The sequence below is a fragment of the Galeopterus variegatus genome, unplaced genomic scaffold (assembly GCF_000696425.1).
Source record: "Galeopterus variegatus unplaced genomic scaffold, G_variegatus-3.0.2 Scaffold6471, whole genome shotgun sequence".
In the NCBI taxonomy this organism is placed as follows: Eukaryota; Metazoa; Chordata; class Mammalia; order Dermoptera; family Cynocephalidae; genus Galeopterus; species Galeopterus variegatus.
In genome coordinates, this window is record NW_007732582.1 from 100940 (window position 1) to 109915 (window position 8976).

At 39.9% G+C, this 8976-nt stretch overlaps 1 protein-coding gene across 1 annotated transcript in view; it reads left to right on the plus strand.

The window, feature by feature from the left end:
- Nucleotides 1-8976, plus strand: part of LOC103606314 (procollagen C-endopeptidase enhancer 2-like) — a 108961-nt gene that overhangs the window by 86262 nt on the left and 13723 nt on the right. The window lies entirely within an intron of this gene.

Here is an 8976-nt window from a genome sequence, read left to right on the forward strand (position 1 = left end):
GCTCTAAACTTGTTTCTCATTAAATTTCCAATTACATTTATTTACTGGAAGATGTTATGTTGTTTTTTTGTTAACAAATTCTTGTGTTCCATAAGAGTGGTGTCCCATACAGCACCTACAACAAAGAATAACCAACTCGGAAACTGAGGCAACATTAATGAGAGTGTAGAGAGGCCTAGGGAGCCAAATAGATAACAGTAGCAGCTGGTGATGCCCCGGGGCTAGATGCTGAGCCAGATACCTGGATACATCAGTGCCCTGAAAGGTGATCTCAAGCATCAGAGGGGAATGGGAAAACTCTGCGAAAAAAACCGAGCTAAATACTGGGGATCCAGACATATAAACCAGGAAGTGTATGACAGATCCAGACAATTTTACCTGATCAGAGGTCTGTCCTGGGGCATTTGAGGCCTCGTGCCTCCCCACTTTGTTGCCCCAGTTTTTGCTAAGTGGACCTTAAAGGCACCATGTATTCATTCAGCAAACATTTGTGGCGCTGAGAGTGCCACTTACTAACTGTGTGACATTGAGCAAGTTACTTAACTCCTCTGTGCTGCATTTTGGTGCAAGATATTTCACAACTTTACATACAATGCTAGTAAAAGCAACAATTGAAGTTACTACAGTCTGCCTTCGATGTCTCCATTATGACAATTTAAATATCCCTTTCTACCCTGTTGCTTAGACATAATTAAATTCTATGCATCACTGATTTTACATGCATTGCTATGATTTGCCACAGACACATTTTAGTTAAAGGAAGGTATTTTTCAATTTCAATTCATTTATATTTAAGTTTGATAATATTTAGAATATTTTAATACATACAAATTAGTTATAACGTAAACATTTCCATACCCAAATTTGGCTTTACAGATGAATGTGTTGGAGAAAGGCCCATCTCTAAGCTGCCAGAGAAGTTGACCTTTTGTATTCTTTTACCATTGCTGCTGTAACAAATTACCACAAACTGAGTAGCTTAAAACAACACAAATTTACTCTCTCCCAGTTCAATCAGAAGTCTGAAGTCAGTTTCTCTGGGCTAAAGACAAGGTGTCAGCAGGGATATTTCCTTCTGGAAGTGCTAGAGTCGGTTTCCTTGCCTTCTCTCAGCTTCTGGAGGCTACCCGCATTCCTTGGCATGTGGCCCCTTCCTCTGTCTTCAAAGCACATCACTCCAATCTCTGCTTTTCTCATCAAATTGCCTTCTCCTCTTCTGTAGTCAAATCTTCCTCTTATAAGGACACTTATGGTTACATTTAAGGCCCGTGTACATAATCAAGGATGCTCTCCCTTTTTCCAAGATTTTTAACTTAATCACATGTGCAAAGTCCCTTTGCCTTACAAGGTAGCATAGTCACAGGTTTCAAGGATCAGCATGTGAGCATCTTTGGGGGCCGTTATTCAGACTACCACAGCCTCCTTTATTCAAAGCCAGTCCTTTCATCTCTGTCCTCCTCTGACCCTGTCCTTTTCTCCCCTGAGACTTTCCTTTACCAGTTAGCCCTCCTCTTTTTCTCCATCTTCACAAGTTTCATTTTCTAGCAACAGGGAAGATAAGAGCCTTTAAAACCATCCTAGAGTAAACACCAAACAATGTTCCTAAAGTTTATAAAACATTTTTAAAGCATTGCTAAGTTGGTGAAAAAATAAAAGAAGTAATCAGAAGTCAAAAATAAGAGGCGGCCCAAATCTAGAGAGATAAACAAATACTGAAGGTGGCAGAATTCCTCAAGGCATGTGCCAGCTCTTGGCGACCTAGCACTTTATTAACAGACCGTGACTGGGGACAGTAGAGAAAGGTCAGGGTCCAGGCAAGGGAGGAGACTGGATCAAAGACCACAGCAAATAAAAGAGACCCATAGAAAGTGACACCAGTGATTGAAGTAACAGTCTCCCCTCCCCAAGGGAGAAAATAAGGAAAATTGGCTGTTTTGCCTTGGCTTTTGGTGAAGGGAAGAAGAGGTCTCTGATGAGAATTCTTAACCCGAAACAAGCCCACATGTGAGTTTGGGGTTAGACTTTACACTACCTGACTGTCCCAGCAAACCAAGTCAAGAACTTTTGTTTGGTTGATTTTGTTCTTTGTTTTATTGTGGGGTGTGGGTTTTTTTGTTGTTTTTTGTTTTGTTTTTTTGGCTGTGGCCAGTGGGCACATCTGAACCCTTGACCTTGGCGTTCTAACACCACACTCTAACCAACTGAGCTAACCAGCCAGCCCCAAGAATTTAAAGTATCCAATTTGATAGAACCCACAGATGCTGACAGATAAAAACACATACCTTCTCTGGAAGAATGGATCTTAACTTAGGCTTTAAGAATCTTTACAAATAAAGTGTTAAGGAACATAAGCTCCCAATCAAAAAAAATCACAAAACACATAGGAAAAGCCAACATAAACAAGAATCAGCAGAAACAGTGTAATCAGACCCACAGAGTTTATATATGTATGTTAAAATTGTGAGATACAGAATGTAAAATAAGCATGCTTAAAGAAATTCTTTCAAAATATTTGATCCTACAAAGTTCAGGTTATTGAAAGTACGAGTAAGAAACAAGAATCTTTCAGATTTAACAAGGAACCAAATAGGATTTCCAGAACTGAGACATATAAACAATTAAAACAAGAAACTTAATACATGTGTTAAATAGCTGATGAGACATAGTTGCAGAAAGAATTAGGGAACTGAGAAATAAACGTGACATAGTAACCTGGAATACAATGCAAAGAGACAAGCAGATGGAAACTACAAAAGCTTAAGGGTCATACAGGCTAGATGAAAAGGATCTAATGCACATTTGGTCAGAGTTCTGTCAGAAAAACAAGAATTAGGAAATTTAATCTTTGGAGAAATAATTTTTAAAAAGCTGAAACTTCCAATATGGATGAAAGATATCAATTATCAAACTCAAGAACTCAATAAATCCTAGCCAACATGGATGATTACATATTCATTCCTACACGTATTACAGTAAACCACAGAACAACAGAGAGACGTTAAAAACAGCCAGAGAGAGAAGACAGATTATCACAAAGGGAAGACAAGTAGCCTGACAACTGACTTCTCAATAGCAATGATGGAAGTTAGAAGATCTTAGAAGAATATCTTCAAATTGCTAAAATAAAATAACTGTCAACCTAGAATTACCCAGAAAAACTCTCTTTTGTCAGTGCAGGTAAAATAAAGACATTAAGCTAGGAGAGTTTGCTACCAACAGACCCTCACTAAAGAAACTTCACTGTGAACTCCAGGCAGAAGGATAATGTTCACAGAATACAGGACTGACACGCAAGAAGGAACACTGAGCAAAGATTCTGGTCATAAGAGACGGATTCTTTTGTCCTTGTATTGTTTGAGCATAGGGTGAAGATATTATTAAACTTTATAATGAAAATGTGAAGGTAAAATATGGATGTTAAATTTGGGTAACTTCTGGTAAAATATTCATAGAGTCTTTAAGTTTCAAAACACTGGAGGGAAAACATGAAATGACAAAAAAGTCCAATCCAAAGGAAGGCAAGAAAAGAGAAAAATAGAAGCACAAAAAAAAAAAAAAAAGCATGACAAATAAAAAACACAAAATAAGATGGTAGAAATATATCTAGATATACCTGTGATCAATATAAATGCAAATGGACCAAATCACTAATGAGACACACAGAGCATTAGACTGTAAAACAGAGCAAAATCCAGTTATATGCTGTTTACAGGACACATCCCCCCAAAATAAGAATGTAGAGAGTTTGAAAATGAAAGCATAGAAAAAGATATTGGAAGCAAATACTAATTGAAAGAAAACTGGCACACCTTTACTGATATCAAGAAAAAATATATTTTAGGCAGAACACATTACTGGAAATAGTTACTATACAATGATAAAAGGTACAACTTATTAGGAAGTTTTAATAATCATAAACTTGTAAAAATTGTAAAGTTATACAAATACAATTTGTACACCAAAAATATATAAAGTAAAAAAATAAAATAAAAATATCTACAAAGTCCACTATCATAGTAGGAGATTTTTAACATATTTTGTTCAATAATTGACAGATTAATTGTTAATAACAGGAAGATGGGAAATTAGGATGTAGAAGATTTGAAAAATAATTAACAGTCTTGGTCTAATGGACAAATAGAGAACACTGCATTCAACAGCTGGAGAAAAAAATACTTTTTAAGCAAAAACAGACACAGGGAAAGAAAAAGCCACAATTGCCAAATAATCATTAAAGAAATTTTATTAGTAGTTAAACATTTTCCCATCAAGAGGGAAGAAATCAGGTCCAAATGTTTTTTCTCTGTGTTCTAACAAACATTTAAGGAACAGGTATTTCTGACACTATGCAGATTCTTCCAGAGAAAAATAGGAATTGTTCCACAACTAATTTTATGTCTCATATAAACTTGACACCAAAACAAGTAAGAACGGTACAAGAAAAGGATATTAGAGACCAATCTTACTATACATACAATGAAAAATAAATCCTAAAAGAAAAAAAATCAGCATGCCAAACTAGTAATGTGATTCTGTGACCAGGAATTCAAGATTGGTTTGAATTTAGAAAATCTATTAATTTAATCACATATATTACTAGATTAAAGTATGACTTGGGGAATCTATGTTTCTATTTGTTGGAAACATCATATTATTCCAAAATACCTTTTCTTAAATAACTTGAATTAGAAAGTTTATATTTTTAAGACTATTTTAAAAGCAACAAAAAATATAAGATATTCAAGAATAAATATAGGGGCAGTGGAGGGTCAAGGGCCTCAGCTATGCCCCCCTGATGTGTGCATCCAGCCCAGCCATGACCAAGCTGCCACCAGAAGCCCCCTGGGCTGCCCTGCCAGAATGAGGGGGTGCCATGGGCCTTGACGGTGCCCCCTCCCCCCTCCATCTTTCCTCTTCCTCCCACCCAATCCCCCTCCCCTTTTTCCTCTCCGCCATCTCCCAATTGCTCCACAACAATTTCTTAGAATGCAGAATAATAATAATAATAACAAAAAAGAATAAATATAAAAAATCTTGTGCAAGGCTTTAATAAAGTTATAAAACCTTACTAAAAGATATTTTAAAAGCCCTAAATAAATGGAGCTATATACAATATTCATGAATAGGAACACTCGATATTATTTTAAGATGTTGAAATTGGTTTTTCATTAAACCTGGCAGCCTGACTGTGTAGTGATGCGTGGCATCGCAAGGGGGTAGTGGGTAAAATCAGGGCAGTTCTGAAGGAGACGACCCCGGCAGCAGGACTTGCCTTACCACGTGATGACTCATATCAGAAAGCTGTTGTAATTAAGTCATGGGGTTTTAATAGAGAGATGGGCAAATCGACTAATGAAACAACAGAGAAAGACCAGAGGCACGTCCACACTTATCTGAGATTGGGCACTTCACAGAGAAGCACAGGTTAGCAGGGAAAGGATGGCCCCCCTGAAAAACGAGGCTGAGACCGTTTTTATTCACATGAGAAAATAACATTATACTCATATCTAATATTGCATAAAAATCAATTGGGATTGGCAATGTAAATGAAAAACTTAAACGAGAATTTCTGTTCATCAAAATACACCTTAGAGAGAAGGAAGGTACAGACAGAAACAGATATTGAAACACACTTGACAAAGGCCTCAGTTCCAGAATACAGCAAGAAATTCTAAAAATAATAAGGAAAAGACAGCAACCCCACAGGAAAAAAATGAGCAAAAGACATAAAAAGGCAGTCGCAACAGAAGAAAGCTGCCTAGTGAATAAACCTGTGAAAAGAGGGAGTTGTTTGCAGCTACTTTGGGGGTCAGGTTGGCGTTATCTGTGAACGTTGAAAACGAGGTAGATCCTGCGACCCAGCGGAGGTCTGTGCTCTGCTGTCCGGGTGCACCCGGTAGGGACATTTGGCAGGCGCACCACAGGACACACACAGGAATGCTGTCTGCAATAGTGTTTGCGGGGGGGGTGGAGGACGGAAAGCAATCAGCCGATGTGTATCAACCAGAGAATAGTTACTTTCTGTTCTAGTACACACTGCACAGCGTGAAAACTGTAGCTGAATCTCACGCTTACAATGCTGAGTGAAAAAAATAACACAATACACACCATACCCTTTCATTTATGTGGAGTTTAAACACATGCAAACCTATGCAATATGTTGTTAGTGATGATCTATGGGACAGGGTGCAGTGGGTGTTTTAACTTACCGGCTGACAGGCTCCCCCGGGTCGGGTCCCGTGCTCAGTGCTGCAGCCTGGCCGGGACGTTCTGTTTCTTGGGGGTCCTGGAGAGGGTTGCGGGAATCAATCTCTAAGACACGCAAGATGGATGATTCGGTTGCCTGTCGGGGTCAGTTCTCACCTGCAGGTGTGGGTGGAGCCAGGGAGGGGGCACTGAACCCCCATTCTGAGAGGCGCCCCTCGCTTAGCTGCCCCTGACCTCCCCGATGTTACACTGTAACACATACCCCCTGAGGGTGGCATCTGCCTGCAGACATTTCAGACGTGTCACTTTTATACGAAAGAAAAAGAAACACAGATGAGAGCCGGAAAACAAAGCAAAAGCCTGTAGACAAGAGCAAGAAGATGGCAGCACAGAGTGCATGGCAGTGGCTGCCCCTGTGAGGGCAGGAGGAAGGCGCTGGCTGCTGCGGAGTCTGACCAGTGGCTTGAGTGCAGCCCACCGGCCGACGCTGTCATCCGAGGAATAGTTTTCCATAGGAAGACTACTTCTGGGCTAGGGTAGTGCAGAAACTGAGACAACCTGTCGGGGAGTTTCTCCCTGTTAGAAACATGAGTACGGGGAGCCCTGGGGGTGGGTGGACGTCACCTTGTCCCACTTGTGCTTGCTTCAGTGTGGTATCGGTGACATAAAATCCAGTTCAACACTTATCACACCCCAGCTGTGTGCTGGGCACTATGTTAGGTACCCAGCATACAAGGATAAATAAAACGTACAAAATTGAGTAGTGTTAGGGAACAAAAGACAGATAAATTGACATAAAATCCAGTTCAACACTTATCACACCCCAGCTGTGTGCTGGGCACTATGTTAGGTACCCAGCGTACAAGGATAAATAAAACGTACAAAATTGAGTAGTGTTAGGGAACAAAAGACAGATAAATTGACAAAGGAACGTCCTGGGAGGGATTCTGAGGAGTCCTTTGGCCCAGTCCAGGCAAGTGGTCAGGAAAAGCTTTTGGGAGGACATTGTGCCTCTTGAAGCTGAGTCTTGAAGAAAGAAAAACTAAATCTTACCACCACAGAAAACCATAATGACAGTGAAACTAAAGCAAACACACTCTCAGTCTCTTTGGAAGAGGACAGGGGAACAATCCATTTTTTTAAACTGGTGAGTAAAAGGGAAGAGTCAGGCGTGCATCCTGCCTTTCCTGTGTGCATTGTTCCTCAGGGTGACTGTAAATAGCTGAAGGAAGAACTGAAGTTAGAGGCAGAAGGGAGGACAGACAGCAGAGGGAACTCCATTAACAAGGGGGGAGATACGTGCTGTTTCTGGAGCTTAGACCTTGAGCTGGGGGCCTGGAGAGAGACGAGCGGGAGGGTTCAGTTGAGCTCCATGTCCTGCAGAGGAGGAAGCCCTCCAAGTGCATTTAGGCAGGGAGTGACATGACCTGTGGCTCTAGATCCCCATCCTGGACAAGATAAGTAAGGAGGGTATGAGGGAGGCTGTCACGGTGTCCAGGTAACGTTGAGGGGTAGAGATGGAGAGGAGGAGGTGGATCGGGAAATATTTAGGAGGCAAAACTGGCAGGACATGGTGGTTGGTTGGCTGTGGTGATTGAAAGAGAGGAAGACTATGGGATGACAAACTAGAGACAGGTGGCAGAGCTGGCTGAATACCACACGACACAGCATCTCAACCCATGCCTGGCATCTGCCAGTGCAGAGCGGATCTACCTGAGATTCCCTCTTTCCTGCCTAGTGATTGTAACATTAATGTTCAGCAGCAACACTCGGCCCTCACTGCATTTATGGCACTATGACTCTGTCACATTTATATGAAAGCTCACTAGCAGCGTAACAAAGATATGTCTTTGTTACTAAAATACTCTTCCTTGAGAGAGTTCAATTTCCAATATAATGCCTGCAAGATTAGTTCACAGACAAGGCAGTGAATGATCACTATAATTACAGCATCATGCCTAAAAGGCTGACCTGGTTGGCTCTTAAGATTTCTTTTGCTGTTTATAATAAGTGCTTTTTGTAATTTTATTATTCAAACAAGATTAATATGTTTTATTTGTAATCGTAGGTAAGAACCGTGTTTAGTGCGCTTTTTATTTATTTAATTAAATGTGTTTTTCAGAAAGAAGATAGAATATTTCTGTTAAAGGCTTGAATCTCAGAAGCATTACTTAAATGACCTTGGTCATTTTTGTGATTGGAACTATAAATGTAGATCATGAAGCTCACTTTTAGGTTTGTCCCATCTCTTGACTCAGAAGGTTATTATTCATGACAGAAAAGATCCTGTGGTTTTTCTAATTGGTTGGGTCAAGTATAGCTGTCCCCTCTCCACCACCCAGTCCCACTCAAAGTAGCTGCTAGGAGGGAAGAAAATAGAATTGCCTCATTATTTGCTGGCTGTGGTTCCTAAGAAGTGATTTGGCTAAAAAGATGCCTCAAGAAAGGAGTTTTTTCAAACCACAGATTAATTCAATTAAATAACTTGTTTAATTTTTCTACTTCTGAATTAATTTTTAAACAATTAACCAAACAGCATTTTTTTTACCATTTTAAAAATAATAATAGCAAAACAAATAAAACTAGTATCGTGTATAATACAGTTACCCCTAAGATTTAAGACAGCTGCTGAACCTCAGTTATCATCTCCACTAAGTCTTCAGTACCAGCTCACCAGCAAGCCCCTAAAATTAGAGCTGTTGATCAGTGATGCTGTTCATGAGGACCAAAGCAGAACAGTCACTTTCTCTTTTTCGCTCGCAGCATTTT